Source organism: Rhamphochromis sp. 'chilingali' (genome assembly GCF_963969265.1).
Source record: "Rhamphochromis sp. 'chilingali' genome assembly, chromosome: 15".
In the NCBI taxonomy this organism is placed as follows: Eukaryota; Metazoa; Chordata; class Actinopteri; order Cichliformes; family Cichlidae; genus Rhamphochromis; species Rhamphochromis sp. 'chilingali'.
The window spans coordinates 12,339,989-12,367,503 of record NC_137942.1 but is presented as its reverse complement, the minus strand read 5'-3'; the positions used below and the strand labels follow the sequence as shown (position 1 = coordinate 12,367,503).

Below are 27,515 nucleotides of genomic sequence, written 5' to 3'. Positions count from 1 at the left end.
TGTATAACATCTGATTCGTACCTGTGTTTTGTGTGTGTGAATGTTTGATGTTTCGCCGTGCTCTACAGGAGCATGTGTGTGGGAAGCGTTTTGCGCTGCCTGGGTGCTGTGTCGTACACACTTTTATGAGGTGCAATGGACCTACGAACTGTGCCCGCTATGAAGCAACAACAGCCCTGCAGGGAGCCTTTGATTAGCCATCGCCATCCTACATTGTTTCTGCTGTGTTTGTTTGAGCACAGGATGAGTTTAATTCCCAAACGAAGTTTAACTTTGGTGCATATTGTTCACCACAACGCTGCAAAAATGTATTTTGTTTATTATCCAGTTCATAATCCTTTAAATTGTTAAATGTAAGGGAAAGATATCGTCTTACTTAAAATGGGAAAGAGCAAGCTGGCTAAGAAACAGTGAGTCACACTAAGTAGTGCGGTTGTTCATTTATATGAATAGTGATGTCTCTGTTTGCCAGTGGACAGGATTTGTGTTGTTAAATTAGCATTATAAAGGCAATAGAGATGGTGTTTCATTTTTCTCTTGCTTTCCCTTGTGTACTCTGGCAACTGATTGCACCTTTATAACATGTGTCAGCAACAATAAAAAGCTTATTGCAGTACAATATTTGTGTAAACAATTACACGGAGCTGCAAACCTTCATGCGTCCTAAATCCTAATATGAATGATTTTGATATATGGACAATAACGCCTTTAATAAATCAGTCTAACTCTGTAGCTACCATCAATCTTCCTCTGATTCTTGCTGCTAACTGCTGCTAAATCACCTGAATTATGTAATTAATTTCAAGTTTAGTAGTTCATCCCTCTCAGTTTGATTTCACTTATTTCACTCGAAACAGTCAAATTAGGTGATTGTCCAGCTTCGGCACAACTCGGTTTCCTCCTGGGAGGACTTCTTTTGTGGCATAACCAGACAAGCCTGTGCTGTTCATCACAACATTGTCAAGATTTCCATTACACAAAGCAGAGGATTATGTTGATCATGAGCCAAGCCTCGTGGCGACTCCAACTGCGCTACAGCTTCTTACCACAAAATGAACAATGATTAGTTTCCTGAGATTAGAAAGCTGATTTTAAGACGACAACATAATGACAGCCCAACAGTGTTGCCACTTAGAGCAGACAGCAGGAGCAGGACTGTGTTGATGCTATCTGTGGTTTCAGCTTGGCAGGAATAACACTGCGTGCGCTTCAGTCTCGGACAGCACTTAGCTTATTTGTCTCTGCCCGTGTACTTGCTGATATTCGGTGACCTAGCTGGCACAGAAATGCAGGAAAAAAGATTTGGGGAAATATCAACATCATTTGTACTTGCGGCTCTGAATTGAACTCACTGTTTTTGTGGTAACCCACCAACTCCAAGTGCAGATTCAACGTTTATTTTAAATACATGCTTTTTATTTTTTTTGCATTATAGACGTCAAATAATTAGAGCCAGGATCGGAAAAGCGGTAAACTCAAATTTTCCTGAATGCTGCCGGTAATATTGTGTCTGTCTGCATGCAAATATCAGTCGACAAAAACGCTGAGGTGATTAGTTCAAGCACATCCAACTTGCGGGTTGAGGTTCAAGTTACAGGAATGTCTACTTAAGTGTTTCTACTTTCTGCAACTTTATACTTGTACTTTATGAGATTACAGAAAAATGCTGTCATTTTCTGCCACTATATTTATTTGGTGGTTAAATACTTGTTACTGTCGTGGTTCCCCGTGGCTGTGGAGCAGGGAAGAACTTCTGTGATCCTTTCTTCTCTTAAAATAGCCATGAGAGTTTCAGGCCATAAATTTAGTCCAGTTATATCTATCAGTTTTGTTAATTTACAGCTCTCAGGACAAGCAGACGATTCAAAATCAGCTTGGCTCTTACAGTCTATTTCAGAGTTTTCTGTCAGCTGTAGTACTACAAAAAGTCCAGGCTCTTCTCTGGCTTCCTTTACTTTAAACCTTCTTTTTGTGTGACCCAGATTTCCGCTATATGCCAGCGAGCCCACTGCTAATTCTGTCTGTCAGCAGCTCATCTCACAAGTCTTCAATCTGCAAGCCCACTTTACACCAGCAGCCCCAGTGTTTTTCACAGATTACCAAGTGAGCCTTTCATCTGCTCTGTTGTTTTGCATTTGAGTCTGAATGTTTGCTGACTTAATCTGATATCTAAGTTGCTTGCATGTTCACACGGGTGTTCACTCAGGTTGAAGCTGAGAGAAATTATATAAATGATATCAAGAAGGTTTACAGTTTTGTAGCTCAGTGCAGCTCAGTAAGCTGCAGATGCATATTTCTGAAAAAAACAGCTCACATAGCAAAAAAAAAAACTGGTCATGCAATTCCCCCAAGAATAAAAATAAATGCCTTATAAGATTAATAAATCTCCCTGTGATGACATGCAAAGCAGTTGGCTGAGATTTGGAGTAAACAATCGAGAACAGAGTAACGCGAACACAGCAGTTCCACCTGTCAACACTTGCAAGTTAGCACTTGCACTTCAGCTGTCTGTGAATAGAAAACAAGCCTTTCTGTGACCTTTACCAAGCACATTATCTGTGCCAAGACTGAACACTGAGAATGTTGTGGTGTCCGCAGCCTTTTATGTGAAAGGGATGTGGTTTTGATATAGAGTGATTGAGTGACACTGCTTTTTTCCCCCTTCTACTGTAAAAGACAGGATTAGTACCAAAACAAGGATTTGCATGCACCTCTGTGTCTGTGTCTCACTCATCTTAAATAACTTTATCCTAAGTCAAATGCACACCTAAAGTACTTGTGTAAAAGCCCACCTACCCTACACAACATGTTGTTGTTAATGTCACCCACTCTCATAGGCTGAGTCTAGGAGTCGCAGTCAATCCTCAGCCCTTCACAAACAGTGAAGCCTCTCATCCAGCTCATTAGTCTCCGATTATCCATTACTACACACATCTTCACTATCCAAAACATTGTTTCTGTATGTTTTAGTTTGTGGACTATGGATGATAAAGGCTGAAGTTCAGGGACAGGAGAAGCTTAACAAACTAACAGTGTTATCTGAGTCAAAACCCCATGATAAGCCCACCCATTTAAGTTCAATAAGTCCAAAACACACAAGAAGCAAGTATAGCAACACACATACTCATGAAGCAAAACCAAAATAAATAAATAGCTACTGGACAAGACTAAACTACGGATGGAAGGGGGGTTTATATGTGAGAACTTCAAAGACTGCTCATGATAGATTGTACTGTTTGGTAAGCTAATGAGATTGTAAGAAAACCCAAATAGACTGCATATATGCAGTCTATTTGCATATATCTTTTATATATAAAAGATGTTGATAGCCATCATAACATCACTCACTGGTTTTGTATTATGTAGCGTTTTGGCAGCAACTATGTTCATGTTTTGGAAAAGTTACCATATTTGGAAAAATCGAGTACTAATTTTTCAGGAAGCTTGGCTACCAATCTGCACGAAATCTGCAAAACAAAAACATATACAAACTTCTTCAACAGTCCTCATAGTTGCAGCAAGCCATGTTATCAAGGGAAAAATATCCAAAAATAGGGCCAAAACTATTTTTGTACCAAGTCACAAACTTGACTTTTGGACATTTTAACATGGGTATCATGAACCGTGGGCCTTTAGAGAAACTGCAGAGCGTGTAGGCTCAATTTTTATCCCCAGAAGCTGAAGCGTGGAAAAAAACACTCGAGGACAAACGAGGAATTGAGGGGAAAACACACAGAATGGGGACAAGGGACAGAGAGACGAAGAGAGGCGGGAGAAACACAAAACATGCAATGTAAGATTTACGCAATGAGTGTTTGACATCATCCTATGGTGTCTCACGGACATATGCCCCACATGCAAACGTCAATTTCCTATGCGATGCTTAATGCTTATGTGAGAACACCAAATAGAACCACTGAATTATGAAATCACCTGGGTGACCATTAAACTGTGGGCCCCTTGGATTATACATTCAAGGATCTGGTCTACATCGAGCTCTTATGGATGAATGCAGGCAGTGTTTATGTGCAGTAATCCTCTGAGATCCCCTACGCTGCTCTGTCACTCTGCCATCAGCCTGGAAATTATCATTCTGCCATATGCAGCCCAGGACAGTAGACTCCATAAAAAGCTACACTGAGACTCTCAAGCCTTATTTAGACAGGCAAAGGCAGTTCAACCCAAATTAAGAAAAAATAACATCAATTAATGAGGGAGAAGCTGCTGGGAAAGAGGTCATACCATGTGCTCAGAGCCTACTTAGACTTGAGATATGTGAAAAGTATTATAAAAATGTTGAATAAATGCAATACTGTGCAAAAGTCTTAAAAAACCTCTAATTTCTTTATATTTTCCAAGTAAAACAGGAAATAGGTATATTAAAACACACAGAATTATATGGAAATACAGTATACAAGGCAAAAACTTTCTACAATTTTTAATGAGCCTTGAAAATCAATATTTGGTATGACCACCTGTATTCTTCAACACTGCCTGAAGTCTCTTAGTCAAGTTTCCATCTAGTTTCTTGAAGGTATCTTGGGGTGGCTATAGCTCAGACAGTAGACCAGGTTATCTACTAATCAGCAGGTTGGTGGTTCTATCCCTGACTGCATGGCTTTGGACAAAGTGCCCAAAGTAAACCCAAGTTGCTCCCCAATGCATCAACTGGAGTATGTGAATGTTACAGAGAAAACAATTTACTAGGAAAACACTGTTTGTATAAATAGGTAAATGAGGTAAAGTGTATAAAGCGCATTGAGTGCTCAGGTAGAGTAGAAATGTACATAAGAATCTGTCTGTTTACCATACAGGAATAGTTCTTCAGGCTTCTTAAAGCTTCTTCAAAGCTCTTCTGTGGATCTTGGCTGCCTTTTGTGCAGTTCTCCATGAAGATGATCCTGCACTGCTTCAGTAACATTAAGGTCCAGGAGGCCAGTCCATGACTGATAATGTTCCACTGTCTGCTTTTATAGTTGTGCTTTTACTGCACTGGCAGCGTGTTGAGGATCATTATCATGCTAAAAAGGAAGCCAATCAAACTCTTTCCAGATGTTATTGCAAACTGGATCAAAATCTGAGGGTATTTTCTTCTTTCATAATTCTATTAATTTGGATAAGGTCTCGCCACTGTTTGAAATGCAGCCTCGAACCATAACAGAGCCATCACTGTGCAGACACTCACTGTTGTATCTCTCTCCTGATCTCCTCCATACATATTGATCAAGATTCAAAGTTGGATTTGGCACTCAATAAGACCCATTGCCACTGATTTGAAGTCCAGCACTTGTGTAATCTGGCATTACTCACCCTCTTTTCTCTGTTTCCCTTCTTTAAGAATGGTTTCTGGCTTCTTGACATCCGCCCTTCCACTGAAGCTATTTCTGATGAGGCTCAGCGAACGGTAGACAGATCAACTGAAGTGTCAGCATCTCTCACGTCTTTGGCTATTTTTCCCTCTTTTTTAAGTTAGTAACTTTCTTAAGTTAGGGACATAAGTTTAAGACATTGCTCATCTATTGCACACAGTTTGCGTTTTTTTTAGGCCCAACACTTCTTCTTTTTTTTCCTCCACTTGTCCAGTTTCCTCTGATTTTTAAGGATGTAGACACCAAACTGTGCTATCTTTGCCTGTACATTAGCACTGTTATAGTTTGCACATTACTTTTCTCAGTTTATATATACTAACTTATTGGAAGTTACATGTCTACTTTTTAATGCACAGGTACAATAAGCAATCTGTACTTTTCTAATTATTCTAACTGTCTTAACTATTTAAACATCTTTCAGTATCCTGCTCTGTTTGCACACTACAACCTGGGTTTGCTACTTATCTGTACTTTAATTTTAATAACTGCACAGTACTCTGTTTTAGTAACTATTGTCTATGATGTAAATATGTATAAATTGTGTGTGTTTATGTTCTATGTCCTGTGTCCTGTTCTGTTTGTATATGTGTTTTTTTGCGGATGTTAAACCAAATTTCCAATTGTGGGACAATTAAAGAATTATTCTATTCTATTCTATTCTATTCTATTCTATACTTTTAACTAAAAAAAATTATGTTTTTACAACAGACTGCAGTAGCAAAGCACCAAAAGATAACAATTTAAAAATGGTTCATTATACTTTGAAGACAGTAAACTACAGTGAAGGTGAGACTGGTATTGTTTATGTTCATGGGTTTAGCACAATGTCTTTCATCCCTGTCGTTACTGTCACGTGGTTGATCCTCTCTGTCTATTTCTCTTTGTGTGTGCATACGTGTCTCCACTTGATGCATAGCTCTGTGCCAATCAACTGGCACACCTGAGACACTTTCACTTGTCACGCTTCACAGTATTTAAACAAGGGCTGGTCCTAGCCTGCTACGTTATGATGGGCAGCTAGAAATAATAGGTTGAGAAGTACAAAGCTCAGGTTTCTGATCATGTTAAGAGGTCTGCATAATCTGGAGGCAGACTTTAAGCTGAACAGAGGTCCTAAACAGTGCGTTTGTAGAGCTATTTTTCCATATGCTGAGCGCAACTAGAGCTGGCCTGGATGCAAACATCAGTTCATCTCTCTCGGCTAGATTAACCAGTCCTCACATACAGTCGGTTTCCTCGTGTCGTTATTTGATCTCTGAGTAATCTTTGTTTCCTTGCCTCAGGTTGTGCTTCACTCATCAGCGTGCTATCTAGTCTTTTTGGATGAACCCAGTCTGTCCTTCTCACTTCTCCATGTATGACCTACCAGCCAGCCTGCATTCTCCAGCCTTCTCCCTTCATCAGCTCAGTCCTCCAGCCAGTGCAAGAAAACCTCCCACTCCCAGAACTCTGTTTCATAGCTTTGCTATTTCTGCAATATCATAGTAAACCTTGCTTAGTTCAATCTTCTGAGATCTTTGAGAGAGCCAGAATGTATTCATTTTCATGAAATACAATGAAAAATGTAACATTATTCACAATACAATTCCCAAAAATGGGTTTCATACCAGAAATTTATTGCTGTCCAAAAACTATTAATTGTATTATGCTATTCCATATGCAATAAATAATATCTGTTATTCCAAGTCAACTGCAGTAAAGTATAAGGGCTTTCACATGCTATTTAAGTCATTGTGTTATTTGCTGTTAATGTTGAGAAAGGAAACAGGAAACAGGTGTGAAGATATATTTTACTGTGTTTGTGTGTGAGCGTATGTGCATGCGTTGATTTTGAGGTACCTTTGGGTCTAAATATTACTGCACATTGTGAAAAACGAAGTAATTGTAAGTACTTCAAAACCTGTCCAAAACGTTAACAGAGAGGCTCATGGGAGATAAATTAATTATGACTGCAAGAGCCACACAGATAATGAGCAGAGGTCGACAGTTGTGTGGCGTAATGAAAAATTTGTGCAGCGTTTCCTACTGCCAAACCCAAAGCAAGCTGAGCTAATTTGTCTCAGTGTCACTTGGCTCCCACATCTCCTGCCCACCTCCTCCTATTCATGGCTCATATTCCTCATCTGTGTTGTCTCCCTCCATTTCCTCCTCTTAGCATCTGGCTCATCTTTAATCTAAAACAACTGGATTCCCTACAACCACTTGGCCAAAGACAGTGAAGCATCTTATTTACAGCTCCATCTCCGCAGTTACACACGCATAATGCGCTGTCTTAGATGCACATGCTTATAACACTCCTACATAAACACACACTCAAAGCACATGACACACCTAAAAAAAGGCTTAAAGCCATTGTTATTCAAACTGGGCCTCAAGTGCTTCGTAATGCTCCCAAAATAAATTCACCTACCCAGAGGCGTTTTAATTTGGATTTTTTTTTCATGTGTCTTCTACTCCAACTGTTTGTTAACAGCAAGAACACCGTCAGGCATGTAAGGCAGCGTTTGTTCCCTCCAGAGCTTCAGTGACATCTTAAACAGGCATCAAATGTCACTTGTTCTCCCACGACGATCTACGGTTCACTAACTGCGACTGATCCCCGCTTATGAATGAATTAATGACACAAACAAATTCTCTATGAACACAGCCTAATATGCAGAAACAACACACAGACAGCTGAGCCATGGATATAGACAATTTGTCATTCTGTCATCTACAAAATCCCCTACAGCATTATTATTCCCCACATGTCTGTACAATGGAGATGTATAACCATGTAAAAACCATGCCCTGTGTCTCATCACTGACAAATATGCTGCACCCATGAGAAAATATGGAGCAGGGGAAACAAGTGAGTGTCACGCAGGGAGCAAGCGAGCATGCAGCGAACTGCAAGGAAAGTACTAAGTAGCTGTTGATGTAATGTAGGTCAGGAACTTAAGAATAAATCTAGGGCCTCCAACAGGCTCTGCATGTCATCGGGGGGTCGCTATGCTGCAATAGGTCATTTGTCTCACATTAATATGTACGCTATTAGGACCAGGTCTCCGTCTAGCTGGTAATTACTTTAACACTACAACCAAGGGAGCCACTTTGGCCCTTTGGCATTTTAAAAAAAATTATGAAACATGAATTTAAAGCCTATCATCTGATATTTCAAAACTTTTCCTGAAACAGGTTTAATCATCATAAATTTTGCGATTTGTGGGATAAAAAGAAAAAAAAATCTCTACCACCTATAGCTAGAACTGCTGAGAACATCATTTTAACGATAAAAAAAACAAAATCAATCAATCAGATGTTCCCAGAAGCCAATGTGATGATGTCTGTGGCTGAGGGGGGTAGAGCAGGGGCCTATGAAGCTGGCATCGTGATCGCCATCTCGATTAGCTAACCCAGGGTTTCATAATCCAGTTACAATTGCGTTCATATTGAGGGGGCGGAGTTGGCAGCAAATAGATGTGCTGGCAGCAGAGCAGCTGATTTATTCCCAACTTTGTTTTATTAATTTCAACAATGACATACAAAGTTAGCAACAGCTAAGTCAATCTTGATTTCAGAACAGTGGTATGTCCATTATACCATCCAGCCCCCCAACCCAAATTCTCCCCCTACCAGGTCCACAATAGACAAAACACCGCAGAGAACCAGTCTCTGCCCACACACACACACACACACACACACACACACACGCACACACACACACAAAAAAAACAAAAAAAAACAAAAAAACAAAACAAATCAAAAAATAAATAAATAAAAAAAACCCCAAAAAAAACCCAAAAAACAACACCTCAGGACCCATACACATAACAAGCATAACCCCCAAAGAACAACAACAACCACAACTCCCCCCCCCCCCCCCCCCGTAACCAAATAAACAAACAAAAACAAACAAAACAAAAACAGAGAAAACAATAGCAGAGAAAGAGAAACAGAGCAGCTGATTTAAACTGCAGTTTAGTATTAAAGCCTACAGCTTTCATTTACAAAGCAAGGAAAGAAACTGCAAAAAATGCAGACTGTGTGAGTATTGGTTAATTTTTTAATTGAGATTTTTAATTGAAGTTAAACCCTTTCTTTCTATCAGTGACCCAGAGAAAGATTGTCGTGCTTTTATTATAATTAGACTGAATTCCTGCAGTTCATTATATGTGCTCCTGCCAGACTTATAATCCTGTGTCCCACACCGCTCACTTGATCATTGGTCAGCAGTTTCTAGTAATTATAAAATTTCCTGATTGGCTTGTACAGCTGACTGGGCAAACTTTGGAAATGTCTCAGATGAGGTCATCTATCTCACTAACAGCACTCTAACTAAAAACATACCTCTTAGTCAACAGTTTCTGCTCTTCTTAAATTATATAAGTATCATTCCTTTGATGATTTTAAATGTCTTAAATAAAGTGACTTAACTTGGCTAATTTACTCTCACAGAGGACTTGCCAAGCTTAAATTACTCATTTATACAGTTGAATATATTTTCATCAAATAATTCAGTTCTACTTGGAAACATTTATTCAATAAACATTTTTTAAAAAGTATTGATTTAAGTAGAAAAACCAATTAAGCAAAAACATCTGTGTGGCATTTGCAGTTCAAATCAAACATTAACCACATTTAAATCCTTGGCTGTCTCTTTTTATTGGAAAAAAGAAGCCAAACAAACTTTGGATGGAGCTCAATATGTCTGTACACTGTAGCATGGTTGCATCACAGCGGTGGTTATCTCAGCCTTCACAAACAAGCCTGTTAGAAGTGTGTAGGAGCTGTGTAACGTAATCGGCAAACAGAGACTAATTAGGCAGTAAAAGAGATGAGCACACACGCACTAACACTTCCTTCTCATACTTCTATTCCTGTTAGTGCCCTGCACTGACTCTCATCCAACCCAGTGACCTTTGTGTAGTCTCTATAATTAGCCTGTTTTTAAATTTCCTCAACAACTAAATTAATTATCTTAAAGGACTCAGGAGTGACCTTAAATAATCCTACACTACAAAAAATGTGTAATGACAAACACGGGGGGCGGGATTACACTGGAAATTGGAAAATACTCTACGTGCTGCAGATAAAAGTATCTGTTTCACATCTCCTCTGCAGGAAGGCTACACCCTGCAGCGATTATAATGTGCCATATCAGAAGAGGGTGCACAAAGATAAGTGGGATTACAAGTGAGGGAGCTTGAATTACAAGTGTCACTCTTGGGCTAGCTTGTATTTTTGTGCAGAGGAAACGGTGAGATGCTTCATCTTAACTTGTGCAGTAATAAGCTGCACTTACTGTCTGATACTGCATTAGAGGCCTGCACAGCATCTATTGTGGTGAACGGGGATGATAAGGCAATCAGTTGGCCTTTTCTAAAAACAGACTGCAAGCAGTTATGGTCAAGGAGTCAAAAAAAGACATCGTCATGAAGTCGAGGAGACATATATTGACTTATTTTCAAGCTATGGTACAACCTATTGTGTAACCTATGATAAGAAGATAAAAAAGAACGGCTCTTTATGATAAACCTCATGAAGCAAAATGGCTTGTTACTGAAACTCCAGTTTCTAGTAAGGAGTTTCAGAGAAAGTGAAGCCGAGGTCATTTTCCCTACTGTAAAGGCCATAACATACCGACGTGTCATGTAACATTGTAAGCGGTGTGTTTTAGTGGAAACTTCGTCCTCAAAAGTCAAAAATCAATCAATGATGAGATGGTCCTGATGATTCTAAACAAGAAAAGGACCAAGCAGAGATTCTTGGTTCAGCCAGTTGTCACAAGAAGGCAGCAGCAGGGAGAATTTCATGGTTTGATCCAGGAGCTGAAGCCGCAAGAGGTCACTGGCAGAGTTGGGGCCACATCTAAGGAGGCAGAGAGCTGTTGACCTGGAGCAGCATCTAGCTATGTGTCTGAAACAAAATATTTTTCTACTATTTGTACATTCAGAACTGGTATGCGTTTGAGCTCCAGTGCACTTGTTGCCAAGTGAAGCGGTCTGTTTGGTCAGATCAGTTTGAGCTTGGTTTAAAAGAATAAATGCCACAAATTCATCTAGTAAAATCCTTCTTAAAATAATTTATTAAATATGTGAATTTAAAATATATGCATGGATTTTACACGCGTGGTCAATAAAGGCCTTCATCTTGAACAACATTTAGATTTGACTGGGATTCATATTTGAGCCTCTGTGAATTGGATGCTGATGAGTTGCAAAGAGATCCTACCACATTTTAGCCAGTCACCATAGTCAGCCTAGTTCATTTCCACTTACTTTGCATGCACACATTTTAGTGTACATTTTAATACATAATTTTAAACATTCCCTAGGACTTTAGAAATGAATATATTAATATTTTATCCTTGTGCGTTGTCAACGTTCTCTACCCAAAGTGCAAACTGTAGTATTTCTGCAAAGAGGTTTGACCTGCTGCAACATTTGCATTTAAGATTTGTTGTGCTGGTTGTCTGGTGATGGATGTAATGCAAAAAAGTCTTGAGCCTCCAGAAGACCTTCAGTAGTATGGTGCAGGCCTTTGGAGAGCATAAATAATACTCCATAAAAGCAGCTTGTTGGTCTGTACTGAATATTTGATGTGTTTAGTTTATGACAACATGTCTGAAAGACGACAGCGAGCTTAATTAATGATAACCCTTTAAAGAAGATGAGCTTTGACAGGAGAGAACTGCCCACCCGAGGTATGAATCATCACATGGAAAAAAGGAACTAGCGACTAGGTCAGCTACGCATAGCTTGGGGGGGGTCAAGGAAGGAAAACAGATACCCTGACTTTGCTCACTTCTGCAGCTTATAAATGTAATGAGACAGTTAATAGTTCGCCTTAGTTTAAACACAGCTATTCATAAAGAGTCACACTGGTGGAAAATCTTGCAGTATGCAGTTTCAAAAAAACAGCCTCCTCATGCTGTAAGTAGTCATGTGAAATGTAAACAAAAAAGAAATTGGGGAAAATGACTTTGTTGTCCTTTATATTAATGTGGCTATTTGGAACAGCCACTAGCACTTCGGATTTCTGGTTGACAGCACAGTGTACAAGCCACTTGTTAAGAAGCATAACTCCATACTGTGCATATGTTGCAAATGGGGTGCACGCATATATTTAAACAATTAAATAATACCATTCATACGTTTCTGCTTTGCTCGACTTTCATTTGCAAAATAATTTGTAGCAAATGAAAAACTGAGAGATCGAATCAGCTGCTTCTCATGTGAGTGTCTATCTTAGTCATGGACTGCAGCTAGCAATGACAGGCTGTTTAACTGCAGAAATTCTACACTTGTCCCTAGGTTCTGGTTAGTGTCCACCAAATTTGCAGCACATCTCCAGAGCAGAAGAAGGCCTGCTGACAAAAACTGCAGTCCAAGATAGTGGAATTTGAATATAACCATGGGAAAGCAGCTAAATGATATCAAGGATGACCACAAGAGCAACGGGATCAGTGAGTCATGGGACAAACACAGCAGACTTCGTTTTTGTTTTTTTTTAACTGAGAAGACAATCCAATTACTAAAGGTATTGCTATTAGTAATATCAATGAATCTATTTATCCATCCATCTTCTGCTTATACAACTTAGGGTTGCCCGGTGGTTCCCAGCTGTCACAGGGTAAAGGCGGGGTATACCCTGGACAAGTAGCCAGTCTATCACATGACACTCACAGTCACATTCACACTTACAGCCAGTTTATATTCACCAGTGACCCTAACCCTGTTGAGACCTCTGCCTCAGCAGAGTTTCTTTAACCCAAACCTCCTTATGATTTGTTTGTTTAAAACTAACAAATTGTAAGCAATAAATCATATAAACCATGCAGCCTTTAGCAAAAATGATACAAACAAAACTTCTGCATTTATAAATTTATTTCTTCAGCCCTTATGCCTCCCTATATAAACTTTTCCAAATTGAACCATCACCAAGTTTTGATCTAACCAGTGCATCAAGGCATCAAAGGACATCTTGTGCCTACGCCTGCAACATCACTGGCTGCTGACAAAATGGCAGTATTTGATTTTTTTTCCACGGAGAAAATTTTTTTGGGATGTAACATTACTGCCATAGCCAGTTTGAAGCCGGCTATGACATTAACATCGGTTTAGTATTGCAATGATCCTGTCACACAGCCTTACTGTTCGCATAAACAGCACCAGTGCAAGACAGCGCAGCATATGTCAGAGAAGACTGCAGAAGTTATTTTGCTCTGTATGCTTTTTTAAATGAATCAGTAAAACTAGCACCAGAAATTTGTGTTTGTACCTATAACAGATGGCTGCACGTTGTGCATGTCTGAGTGCTACATATGAAGAGAGGTCAATGTCTCCCTCACTGTGTACACAAAACACAGAGGCCCACGTCCAACTTCCCGTCAAAGACACACTGACTTCAGCGGTCTGTTCAGTGAAGGAGGAGGGCATGTTGTTTTTCAACTCCAACTAACAATCCTCGCCACTGAAAACCAAAGAGAAAGACTTCATTCATGGTAAGGTAGCACAAACAAAAATATTCCTCTGGGAGACATTAGTCTCACATTGTCTCCAATTCAAATCCCTTAATTTACATACTCATTCCAAACCGTTTACCAATTACAGCACTAACGACAAGCAGCACTGCGGCAGTGACATTTGGTTTATGTGTAAGCTGTAAGACGCATGTCCTGTTAGAGTTCGTCAGACACACCCAATAACTAATGCCAAAGAAGTTATAAATTTGTTGGCTAATAGCATAAGAAAAACCATTCAAGGCAATGGGCGTATGTTCTGTATTAAAGTCACAGTTCTAAGTAGGGAGATAGATGAGAAAACTGATAATATTCTCAACTCCTTGAGCATATTAGCTTCCCTTAATATTGTGCACAGACAGCTCAATAAAGACAATTGGTTCTTTTGTCTGGGGGCTTGTGAGGTCAACAATTTCATGACAGGAAATAGAATAATACTAAATAAGGGATGTCAAACTCTTCTCGCAGTGTGGGCCACACACAGCCCACTTTGATGCTAAGTGGCCCGGACCAATTCAATTTGATTTTTATAGCACTAAACTGTAGCCTTTCTGTCAGTGTAAAGATGTTCAACTACACATAAAACCTGAGATCTTAATTTAAATTAATTTAAATTAATATTAAATCCTTAATTTAAGAAAATTTGTTACTGTTGCTGTTACTTTCCCGTAAGCACGTGGCATTACTGCGTTACTAAACCGTGATTTTGTTTGTGAGAGTGTCTCATGACAATGATGTAAGGGGACATTCGTGGTAACAGACGTGTGCAGATCAACAATGGATAATATATAGAGTGCGGGAGAGAGTACGATTGTGCAGCATTTAATTCGTGGAAGTACTGACCTTACTTTGAGTTTGCTTCTGTAAAAAGTGACAAAAACATTAGCGTCTGCTGTACACTGCGTGGGAAGAAAACTTCTTTTTACAGCGAAAAAAAACCCTTAAATTTCTGAGCAAGTACCTAGCAAGCTGCCTCGGGAATATGAAATTCACGGAGAAACCCCCGGATCCTACCGCTGTCATGACCGCTGCGGCACTGGGCAAACCTCCACCTGCTCCGCTCCTGCTAAACAGGTGAAAATAGATTTAAGAATGACAGGACTCAGGCTATGTCCACACGTACACAAGTATTTTTGAAAGGATTTTCCGTTTTTTTTTTTTTGTTTTTAAAGAAATCCCGTCCACACATGCAGTTTTAAAAAATGTCTCCGTCCACATGTAAATGCTAAAAACGATAGGTTGGCCAATCCGAAGTCTAGAAGCATGGGAGGGAAAGACTGAACAGGGTCTTGTACTCTCACAAAACCTTAAGTACTTCTGAAAAGTTTTTGTTTTTCTGGAAGGGCAGATAATTTTGTGTTACTTTTCAAGTGCCTTCATCATTTCAGATGTTAATAACTAGAGACTATTTTTGGCTGTTGTGTAGACTCACAACTTAGGAATGAACAAAATGCATACAGCATACATAAATTCAATTTTTGGGGGGGACTGAAAGGTCTATTGCTTTATTACTTATTCAAGTTGGGTATCATATTTTTAAAAAGTAACTAAGTAACTAATTACTTTTGCAAATAAGTAATCAGTAGAGTAATGGGATTACTTTTTGGAGAAGTAATCAGTAATTAGTTAATAATTACTTTTTTCAAGTAACTTGACCATCAGTGATCATTAGTGCCACAACTGAGTAAAGATGACCAACGTTGAGCAATTGGCGTGCTGGATCCTGCTATATGTCCAAAACTGTCCCTGGAGCCTCTCTAGTCTCATTGTTCTTGGTGTAAATCTGAGAGAAACTGAGATGAGCTGCTCAAGCTGGTACTGGCACATCCAGCCTGAAGCTGTATAATATAGTAGTGCAATGTGGACAATGTAGTAGTGCTAATCTCTCAGGATGAGGAGATACTTCCTTGGAAAAAAATCTAGTTCCGACATGCCGCCTTACTGGACGTGGGACACGCTGGGTCAGCGGTTTCATTAGAGGGCAGCCACAACCAGCAACCATTGCACAGCTGCAGACTGTACTCATCCAGAAATAGGGAGAGCAATTTGTCAACAACAGATCCAGAAGCTTGAGCAATCTATGCACACACAGGTGACTGCATCACATTAGATGAGGCCAGACCTCATATTGAACTGTTTGTATGTATATACAAAACAATATCCATATTCTAATTCATTCAAATCAGTAACAATCAAAATTGTATAAAGATGCTCTACAGTAGCCTGAGACTGAAACCTCTTGTTCTGAGCAGATTCCGCCTCATAAGGGACGATCTTACTGCTTGAATACAGCATAACGTAGTCTCCGCTGGATGTTGGTTCTCGTCTCTTACTGTACACTTAAATTCCACTGTGTTTTCAGCACAGCAACAGCTGGTTAAGACTGCTCCGTCAAACATCAGTTTACCTGTTTTGGTTTTAAAAGGTGGAAAAGGTGAGTTAGGCAGGAAAGTTTACTTTTGTCCCCTTAGTCACGTCACCAGAGCCATTGACAAAATAGAAGAACACTGAGAGGAAGGCCTCTACGACATTGGTTTCCAATACAGATTGTTGGAGGAAACCCAATTTTCTTGGGTACACAAGATTTAACACGATGCTGACTTATATCCAACACTGGATTCAGGGGTTCAGTTATGCACTTTGATGCGATACTTGGGCTCTATTCAATGGGAAACCCATTAACAAACTGTGCACCTGAACAGTTGTACAGCCAAACGTTTAACATCAAAAATAAGACCACATGAAAAACATCTTATGAAAACCTCATCTTTTTTTTAAATTAAAACAAGAAAACACTGAAACAAATTTTCCAGATTCTCATGGACATGACCAGAAATTTTCTATTTATTTTAATCCTTAAAATGTAGAACATTTTTTGACTACGCAGCAATCTGCTTTCCTTTTGTCTAATCCTCTGTACTTTAGCTGTTGTTTACCTTGTGTCTTACAGAGCCTCGCTATGTGGAGGAGGCAGCCAGTCGCTGCACTTTTCTGATTACTTTCTGTGACCTGAAGCATTTTCTGCGCCATGCTCTTTGCATGAAGACCTCACTTTGAGTAAACTATGTTGATTTAACATGACAAGTGCATGCACAACTCTATTCAAAGTGTTTGCTTTTCTTCTGTGACATCTTGGGCCTTCAAACAAAGATTATAGTTGTTTTATATACTCAGCGAGGATTAGATTTGCAGAAATAGCAGGATGGAAGCAGTTTAAAATTTGCCAAACCTTCAAAAAATACATACATTGGAGCAGGGGCATTTAAAAAAACAACAACAAAACATTTCATTATGAAATGATGAGTGAACGAGAATTCAGAGATTATTTGTCTGTTGATGGAGAAAAGTTGTCCTGATGTGCGACCCAAAGCCCACAGAAGAAGCATGGTTGCAACAGTTTCCAGCTGAGCAGTCACTGAGATAAAGCAACTGTTGTTTGTGCTCTCTACTGTGATAATAGGCTGTGTTAGGGAGCAAAAGGATCTATGTTTGACCCTCAACTCATATAGATACAACAAGGGAGCAGGGGGTATTTTTAGCACCTAACCGATGTGGATCTGAACAAATGGAAAGTTGCTCGATACCTCTGCCTGCTTCAGAGTTTACAAAAGTGAAAGCGTTCCTGTGTTCTTTGATCTTTTTTAAATCCTTTGCTGCTCCTATGCAGGTATTGATTCCTCTCTGATAAACGCTCAAGTCTGTACTTTGTATGGAAATATTTCAGCGCGCACCGAGGAGGACTTGACCTCGTGCGGAACAGACGTACTGTCACGCCCCACTGAGACGTGAACGTATCTGTCACCTCAAATTTTGATCCACAGCTTGACCCATAGTGGCCCGGCTGAAAGGCTACAAGCACATGGCCCCTGTTCAGCAAACTGATGCGTGTAGGTCGGTCATTAGTGTATAATCATATGAGTCTGACTGGGTGATTCATCTTGGAGAGAGAGAGCACGAGTGATATGTCTCCATCATCACAACCCACTGACTTCTGTCATGACTTATCTGAGAAATAATTCCAATCATGACCTTCAGCCTGTGAGGCGACATATCCCAGTCCATCTACAACACTGATTACACTTAATGAGCAGGTTTTTTGTTTTTTCTGTAAAGCACGATTTACAAAAGACCCTCAGAATTTAGTCTAAGTATTAACATATGGCAAAGAGAGCGGAAATCTTACTGTTTCACATCTGCTGAGCTCAAATATCAAAGATACTCTACTCCCACACATATGCAGCTACTCACTTTATAAAATCATTGCGGGTGACAGACAAATATATGTGACTTTGAAAAACTTATTTTTCATTTAGGCCCTAACAGATTAATATAGGAAATCTACAAAGACAAAAGAGTCACATGGCTTGGTGCAGTCTTAGATGATGCCAAGTAAAGCAATACCAGTGCAATGCAGTCTGTCATTCAGTACCTCTTTTATCTTTCTTCCTAAAAAGATAAATAATAGAGCAATACCGGTCTGCTTTCATTTTTGGGGTACTGAATATGGGTTTTTGTAAAAAAGACACAGTTGCATCTAAGACGTGTCCATGATGCACTGCATCTCACTCCTAATGGATTACATATGTACTCTTGAGCAGGGATTCTTGATTCATTGGCTACTCTTCATATTTCAGCACCGCAACCTTTTCCTAAACCCAACCAGTGAGTAAAAACAAAACTGATCACTGAACTGAGCGAGCGAAATCAAAGTAAAACAAAACAAAAAACAGAGGCCAACACGGTCTCCTGGCTGCGTGCTATCTCTGTGAAGCCAGCAGCTTCTGAAAAATGACAGCATCTATCACTGCTTACTCCTGTCATTGGTAACCTGCTGTTGTCATTCTTCTTCTTCTTTTTTTTTTTTTTGCTTTCTGTTTTCATTCTCTTCAATCTCTTTCCTTCTGTTATTGCAGACTCGTCTTAACTAACGGTGGCAGAGATTTATTTAAAAAAACCCAAAAAAACCATTTAAAATAGACAACGGTGTTACAGGGGCCACACAGGAATCTGGATGCCAACATTTTGCATTTCACTTTTCTTTTCTTTTTTTTAAACAACAGCATGGTGATTCAGTGACAATAAGAGGGTCATGGGTTCAAATCTACAGGCTGGCTAGATAGATGATTCTGTCTCTCTCCAACATGTCCAGGGTGTGCCTTTTACCCAATTACAGCTTGGATTTAGTAAAGCTTATCCAATCATGAATTGGAATAGAATTGAATAATCAAAGAATCATGATGAGTGGACTTGTTTTTGTCCTATCTTTGATTTGAACCAGGTTTCACCATGTAACTCAGAGTTTTCACGTTCTCTTTTTATATCGTCATCACAACAATTTAAGTATTGTGATTTAAGTGCATTGGAGCAATTGTTGTTGTGATTTGGTGATATATAAATAAAACTGAATTGAGCAGAAGAGACAGATAAGGTCTCTTTCACATGGGCCTAGAGACCCACTGACACTGGCACTGGCAGGTACTATGATTGCTAAAGCCCCAGTCACACCTAGAGACCAGTCAGTGACATTTTTCCCTAGCAACTTCTGGTTGCTAGGGAAAAATGTATATTCTACAACTGATTGTTCAGTGGTTTCTGGACATGGTTGCTGTTGCTAGGTGAAACTGGTCACGAAGAGGTAAACAGTGCTCCACTGAAAACATCTCTGGGATTGCTTTGGCTGCAGTTTGCCAACTTGTCTTCACTAAGCAGTAGTGAACCTGTACTGTACAGCTGTTCACTGTTGTTTTTAAATGTGGTTCAGTTGTTGTTCAGTCCAAACATTGTCTATTTCCCTTTTGGGTCACATGAACTACCGCTCTGAGCGATAGTTAGTTGGATAGACCAGTTGACATCTTCCTTACTAGCTACAGGTTACTGTGGCAATCCGCTAGCAATCAAAGCAATCACAGGGACGCCTTTAAAATCTGACCATCAGAAAGCTTTACTAAGTAGGGCTCACTCTCTAGCTTTTAAGCCTAAATTTAGTTTCAAAACAAACAACAACAACAACAACAAAAAAAGAAAACAAATGCAAACTTTAAAAGATACGTCCTCCCAATGGTTAAAATTTTTATGAATGGAGGAATGTACAGTGTGCTTCAGACACCACAGCAGTAAAACCTTCCACCAACCATTCAAAGGTATGAATGAAAGATTTAAAAAGTGCACTCTTGTAACAAATTTAATTTCACAACAATTGTTCTTCTTATGACACTAAACAAGTACTGACTGAAAAGGGTGCATAACGCTTCTCAACTTCCCTTAACGGGCTCATACACTGGGAAAATAAATCCTCAAACTATTCCATGGGACCTTCTTAAACTGACGGAATGAAGAAAGGAAGGACATAATTTACGAGTCTCAGTGCATGGCTGATATCCAAAAGGAATGTGGTAAATCTTCGTGCTTTGAAGCTGAAATAGCAAAGCTCCTAGAGAACCAAGAATGAAATGATGCATTTGGTTTCTGAGCGCCGCATTTCTGGTTTTCCTCTATTTACTCCATTATAATAGGTTTCTTATGTTCAGCGTGTGTGAAATTGGAAAAAACAATGATGCAATGATTTCTGACTGAGACTGTAAGGCACATTCTATAGCGCAATTATATATTAAATCAATTTGAAAACCACTATTTGGCTGTTTTCTTGGCAACCGCAAAAGCTCTGATCGCTTTTGGTCGACACTGCAGAAACAGTTCAGTCTGTGCACCATGAGTGGACTCTTTGGGCATGTAAGATTGATTGTCTTTTGTTCACAGGGGCAGGAAGGTACAATGCTGCCTGCCACACGGGCCACAGTAAGTGATGGAATGTGCTGCACTTCATATCTGATTCTGCTGTGGGTACGGAGCAGAGAACATGCAGGAAAAGGCAGCAGACGCTACGTAGAGACCAGAGAGCAACATCGGGACATGGCCCAGATGGGCATCAAGGGAAATAGTTTCCAGCCAAGACATTAAGTGTGCACATACTGGCAAAGAAACAAGAGCACAGTCTAGCTTGCACTGTGCGTTGTGTGGAGTAAACAAAAGAAGCAGCAATGAGCATCCAGAGTAGGCGCAAGGTTTTTCTTTTTTAAGCCATAACAAAAAAGGCTAAAAATGAGGGAAGGTGTAAGGCAACCACTGGGTAAGTCCTTTTCTGGTGCTATATATATCAGTTTATTGCTCTTTAAAAGCAAATAACTAATTAAATTTTTTCCTACAGGTGTTGGAGTGGTTTCATAAAGGAACTGAGATGGCGCTCTGCTATTGACACTCTGCTGAGTGTACTTGGGAAGATTTAATAACCTCTTATCTTATCAGTTTAACCCAGTGCGCACCTGAAAGTTGGAACAGCAAAGTCAACCATTAAACTGTGCCTCGAAGCTACGTGGACGTCGATGTATATTAAATAAGCAGTAGATGTTTCCTGCTGCTAACAGAAAGGGATTAGTTCTAATTTTTCCTGTTTAATTGTGTAAATAAAGATCGGGTGTGCGCACTTGTGACCATGGATGTGTGTGTGTAGTGGCTTTCCGATAGGTCACCGAGGTGATGTGTTGAAGGCAGACCTACCGACACGTGTCAAGTTACGGCTAAAAAAAGGACAATGTCCGCACATTTACCTTTGACTTTTCCACTAAATGCTAGCTGCACTCTTTTATCCGCATAGAACGTCACAAATCACGCGGTTGGGTAGACTAACCAAATTTGCGCTATGGTTACACTAACTATGGTTACACATTGTGACAATGCGCGCCACCTGGCATACATCAAACTGAATAAATAAAGTTATCGGTGACTGCCTCCTAGTTCATGGAAAGCGCATCAAAATGAAAAGAAACAAAAACAAATTTATTAATAGATTTATTTAGAAACCAACTCTATGTGACAGTAATTCAAGCCAAGGTAATTTTGTGTGTGTTTAAATAAAGCTTTTTGCCTGTATGCAAAACTTGGCTTACATTTCATACAGCGTTCCGTCCTATAAAGTGTCTGACATTGCATGTTTGCATACAAACTATAAGTTGCTGCCATCTTGTGGCCGCACTTGGCTACTGTCTCTGGAGGCAAGCTTGACTCGGAGCCACTGGAGTCTGTAGCTGCTGTCATTTTCAAGGGTGTGTCCTGGAAGCTAAGAGGCCAGGAGCTTTTTTGTGGTTCTTTGCACTTAATCAGTATTGCATGCACTATATGTTAATTATGTTTCACTGCTCTAAGATCAGTTGCAATCTGCATGTTACCGCAGAAGGACAGTTAGAAAGTAAGTGAGGATATTACTGTGATTTTTCATTTCAGCAGATTAGTTTTAGCCAGGAAAACCTTTATAAAGAAAATTCACATAATGAAGAGGGTACTGTGATCTCTGGAATGTCCCAAGGTTTTAAGTTTGTGTACGTATGGTTTAGAGCCTAAAGTCTTTGTTATATTTTAGTTCTAGTATATATCAGTTAATTGATTATTGGTGTCTGTGTTTCTCCGATTGGGACATAGTATGAATAATCACTTGGTTGGCTGGATGCAAGTTTAATGAGTTGATTTTCTTTTTCTCCCTCATTTCTTAAAAAATATTAACCATGTCACACAATACTAAAGCTTCAATTCAGTTTGCTTTTATTATACTAATGTATTTCTTTTTTTCCATTAAGGTGTAGGGCTGTTTTTCTAATCAGATTAAGAAATGTTTTTCTTTTAGAGAAAGCCATACTACAAAGATATGATAGTACACAATATGATGGTACTGTGTGAGCTCAACCTTTAATATTCGCAATAGTAATATTACCCATACAACACTGATGGGGAACATGGAAGGGTGAGTATCATCTCTGCTTGCCTTTCAGCAACAATCACCCCACTTTACTGGATTTTTGCATAATCACAATGCATTTTAAGCTTTTCACTTGCTATTTTACCCTCTCTTGGCTGCTTTGACTCACACGTAGGAGCATTGTCCCCTAACCACAGGGCTACTGATTTGATCCCCAACCCTGGCCTCTTCAGATGGCGCCACAGCCTTAGCACCCAGTGGCCACAGTACGTTACAGCGATTGCAATTTCAATTTTTTCTGTTGTTGTTTTTACATTTTCCTAGCTAGCAAATTGAGAGTTTGTTTTAGGACAACAGTAATTTCCCCGTTTCAGTTGTCTTCTTAAAAAGATGCACTCTGACAGGAACACTCTGCACTTCTTTTCTATTTGTTAGACAAAAAAAACAGCAATGTCAAATTTATGATAGTGCAACAGCAGCTTTTCGGTTCATTACTTTTGTGCCAACATGAATAATAGATTTGCGGTGCAAAACATTTTCACCTATTGCTGTTGACTGAGCTGGAGAGACAGAAAGAGAGCACATAATGTATACATTTGTATTTATGCATGCACTTCACAGAGATTTCAGTAATTTTGTTTATGTCCAAATGAGTCATGAAATTTGTTTGTGTGCCTCTGTGTAATAGAATTTGCCTTTTTCTGATGTAGTCATGAAGGAAATATGCAGGTAATGTAGTCAGTCTAAAAAAAAAAACTAAAACTGTATTTTTTTTCTTTTTCTTTCTTTTCACATGCTCTCTGATTACACTATAACAATAATTGACTTCCTTAATCCCCAATATGATGCACAGATCCATAAGAGAGATGACTTTTACTCCTTTTTCTTTCTTCTTTAATTGCATGGACTGGCCTGAGGATAGAGACGATGAAATATCACGTACAGTTCGATCTCCCGAGAATTTTTGTGTTTGCTCATGCAGGTATGAGTGTATTCACATTGTATGTGTGTTTTGCGGTCAAGCTGTTATGAGCTGGAGGGGGCACAGGGCTAAGTGGAGCCTAGCAGCAATATCTAGATGGATATTGTGGACTTCTCTTTTAACAGAGTGACAGCACTTTGTAGTGGAAGCTATTCTTAGAGCCCCTGGTTCAATTGCATTGGTCCAATTGAATTGGAGGATGCCGTGCCACACAGGACATCCATGGTCACTTGATGGGGCTGACACAAACACTCACACTCTTACACTCACACCTGTCTATCACACCTCCACGAGCGTTAATCCAGCTGAGGCTCTCCGGATCACCTTCTTCGTTCTGTCTCCTTTGTTCACTCACACGTTCTCTTCTTTTGTCTCTCCAGACACTCTCTATCGTTATCTCTTCGCTATTACTCCCTCTCTCGTCTCAATTGTCTTAACCACAGCCGAGGGAAAAGTACAAAGTTAAGCTGCAAGAAATTACCAAGGACGCTGTATTTCTCTGTTCTTGTTGTGTCTCTCATCCTTGTCTTGTTAAGGCGTCTCATAATTAGGAAACCATGGCTATTTTTGAATGTTGTCTATCCGTAAATGAATCTCTTTGCTGCGTTTTTAAAAAAAACTACCTGCTGGGTCAAACTCATTCACTTATGTGTAATGGTGTAATGTAAATTATCAGATGCTCCCATTGTGTTTTCATATAAAAAAATAAAAAACAAAATGAAGTGAAGCAACTTTGGACAGCTGATGTATAAACATATTAATGTTTTGCACTGGTATTAAGTAAAATCTGACAAAGGGGTTTTTTGTAAGTTATCTGGCTGCTTAGATGACGACACTGACCACAATATAATGACCTTACTCAAGTGTCTTCAATGCAACTAAACAGCAGGTTTGAAATTAAAACATACGTAAACATACTTTCTTTTCCTGGAGGAAAAGAAAATGTCCTTTACAAATGTACTTAATTTTGTAAAGATGTATTTCCTAAATTAACGTTAAATACATTTCAGCCCATTGATGTTGAGCTGATTCTCATGTAGAGGACAACTAAACTCCTTTCTCTATTTCATGGACTCCCTCTCACAATTACTAACTGTGGATGTTGTCCAGTTGACACTGACCAGTAGAGCCGTGTCTCTATTACCACAGGTCCCTCCCATGATATTCATCTCAACATGCCAAATGTTTTTTAAGAAAAACAACAAAACCTACATTACTTGACTACAAGATAAAGACACAAAACTAACTCCATGACAAACACACATTTATTCTTGCTTTACCATAGAGACTTTGACAAAAAACACCTGCTGTATTTTCATTTAAAGGAAAGGAAAAAGTCCCACAACTAATATCACACTTTTTGTTACCAAACAAAACTGAATGAAGAGATATAGCAGTGATAGTGAGTGGAGCCACTTGACTTTCAGTGCGTCCTTTCTATGTGAACTCTGACCAAGAACAACAAATCCTTTTTTCACCTTCTTCTTAAAGAACTCTTTTCTGTTAGAGCTTTGAGATCCTGCAGCTGATCGTGGTGTAAAGTACTAGCTAACAGCACTCAGGGCAGTGAGAAGGTCAGAAAGCACTCCCAGCTTTCGCTCTCTGGCCCCTGAGACCAGATCGCAGTCTGAATCATTTAGCTGGAAAGTTGTTCCAAACCACAATGTACTGCATGCATATGAAGGTCCTATATCTATGTAACAAATCCAGCGATCCCTGTATTGTCATTCAGCATTTTTATCTGTGGCTATACCGAAACTCATGACTGTGGAAAGTTTGCCACACTGATTGTAGCTGCACTTACAGAGCAGAAGCTCACTTTATGTATCGCAAAACCTCAGTAATGTTTATTCTGTATGCACTGAAACTTCTGTGCCACCCACTAATGTTTGCAAATTAAGACTAAATACATCATCCAGTGGGGCACCACTCATTCACCGAGTGCACCTGCACACACAGACCCACCGAGGAGCATGCCTCTCTGATGCATTACTGCAGCAGCAGCTGTAATAGTAATGAATATGCTTGTTTAGTAATGTGCCAGAGGTGTTTGCCTAACAATGGGCACATTTATTAGCCACACTATGCAAAATGCACAGGGGACTAAGGACCAACATGTTCTCTCATGTGATGCTGCTCAAGTAGGTTTAATTAGGATCAGAAACACTTGTGGACAATTAAGTCCCCTAACAATTAAATTCTTATGTATTTTATGCACACAGAAACACGACTGTAATTATTCTGCCTGTACATTATTAGATGCATGCGTAGGCATACAGAACAGGGTCGCGGGAGTTAATTTGCTGCTGCATTGAAATTTCAAAACACAACAAACAAATAGATTTACACATATGCACATGGTGTTAATTAAAAATCTTAAGGTTCCTAACATGTATTTTGTAACTCTCTCTGAAACAGTTGCAAATAATTGCGTGAAGAGGGTGACTACTTTAAGCTGAGTGGTCCGTTGTTTTGGACTGAAGTGGACTAGGTTTAGTCTGGCTGAGCTAATAAGGCCTCTCGACTGCCATTCGTACACTGTGGACACCGTAGCGCTGTAGGCTACGGGAGAATGCAAAGCAGCAAAGTCACATTTAACACTAAATTAAGCCTGTACGTTCAATTTAAATCCACTTTAAGATTAAGAGATTCTTAAAAATTGATCCTTGCTTTTCCACAATGATTTGCTTAATATACTATTTGCACGTGCTGTAAAGGAGTCAGGAGAAAACTTTATTCATCCTTCAATTATTGCTTCTATCATTTTAATATTTTTTTCAATGTGCTGTTGTGTAAGACCAGTAATACAACACACCGTTTCTGTATTTTTGCACAACCATTTATCCACAGAACACTCGTGTCTTTGACATGTGGGACTCAAGATCCCAGATAAAAGACCATTTAGATAACACGGCCTTTGAACATTAGCGATAAGTGACACTAAATGCAACTGGAGGGATCCAGAAACACGTTTCCAGAAATGTAAATGTGTCCGAACATGCAGCAGAAAAAGAGAGAGAGAAATCCTTTCATTTCGTTTCGGCAATTCCAATTTCGGAAAATAATAATAATACCGTTAGAGTTTTATTAAAACCCTTCTTGGTAATAGATATTTTAAGGTCCATCACAGCCTGCAACATGGCCAGAATGATGAGATTCTGCTCACGTGAACGAGCTCACTTGTGTCAATATCAAATATCAAATTAAACTAAACTCAATCAAAAATAAATGCAAGGCAAATTACCGTTGACAGCACGGGATTCCGCCGATTCTGCAGATGTGATCTTTCACCGCTGCTCATCATCTGAGCCGCGTATTCCCGGTGAGTTCACGCGGCTCCGCTCTAATCCAACTTTCACAATAAATTACAGCTCGCCTCGCAGATAAGTTGTCTGCCCTGTCGGGAGAACTGTTTGAGGAATTTGGCGAAACTCTTAAAGTACGGAAAAATGATAATAATACAAAGATATTAAATAAATGTATTAAAGTGAACGGTTTGGGTCTGTCTTTGTACTGAGCGCGAGCGCACAGCTGCTTACTTGCGCTCCTTGTACCCGTGTGACGTAAGTGACGAGGGGTGGGGAGGGGGGTCATTTAAACACTGGGTCAGGGTGTTGTAGCGTTTTTCTGTGTCGTTTGACGAACGTGGGTTGTTTGAATTTCGGACTGGACACTGAGCTCTTCGTTAATTAGGGCTGATTTGTTCTCGTGTCTTATTCATCCGGTAGCTGCAAACATTTGAACTGAGCCTCATTCTGCCTACATACACACCTTATATGCCTTTTAAAATATAAAAATAAATAAATAACGCAATTATTCTTTGCCTTACTGTCCCACATCTGTAGACAGTGTCTCACGTTTTTAACGACTTCTCAGGACATGCGTTTGTTCAAAGTCTTCATTTATACAGACTAA

The 27,515-nt window shown here is 39.5% G+C and overlaps 1 protein-coding gene across 1 annotated transcript in view; it reads right to left on the bottom strand.

The window, feature by feature from the left end:
• Positions 1 to 27,135, bottom strand: part of gcgra (glucagon receptor a) — a 55,846-nt gene extending 28,711 nt beyond the window's left edge. Inside the window, exon 1 of the mRNA XM_080906043.1 lies at positions 26,845 to 27,135. The gene's annotated coding sequence lies outside the window, so the exon portion shown is untranslated. The remainder of the gene's footprint in view (positions 1 to 26,844) is intronic.
• Positions 27,136 to 27,515: the final 380 nt, after the last annotated feature.